The following is a 631-nucleotide window of genomic DNA, read 5'->3' on the forward strand; positions in this document are numbered from 1 at the left end:
CCCAGGGAACGGGCAGGGAACCGGCACCCGGCGATCCCAGCATGGGATGGTGCCGGCATCCCGGTACGGATGTACCTGTACGGGAACCTGCATCCCGGTATGAGAACCTGCATCCCAGCACAGGAATCTGCATCCCAGTACAGGAACCTTCATCCCAGTACGGGAACCTGCATTCTGGTCCAGCTGTGGGCACACCAGTACTGGTACCCACATCCCAATATGGTAACTACATCCTGGCATGATACCTGCATCCCAGTGTGCTATCTACATCCCAGCACTGGTACCCACATCCTGGCCCAGGACCTGCATTCCAGAACAGCTCAGAGCTGTTATATCCATCCTGGTGTGGATTCCTGCATCCCACTCCCCATGTCCCAGCACTGATACTCACATCCTGGAATGGGATCTGGATCCTGGTGTGATCCCTGCGTCCCAGTACAGGAATGGAATATGAAATACTTGGAGTGGGAACTTGTATTCCATTTCCAGTGCTGCATCCCAGCACAGGTACAGGTATTCCAGTACCCTCATCCCGGTGCATGGTTTTGCAGCTGCACCCTGCTAGAGGAGTCCATATCCTGGTTCAGTACCTGCATCCCAGAACAGACACCAGCATCCCAGAATGGACACC

This window comes from Parus major, chromosome 14 (genome assembly GCF_001522545.3).
Source record: "Parus major isolate Abel chromosome 14, Parus_major1.1, whole genome shotgun sequence".
In the NCBI taxonomy this organism is placed as follows: domain Eukaryota; kingdom Metazoa; phylum Chordata; class Aves; order Passeriformes; family Paridae; genus Parus; species Parus major.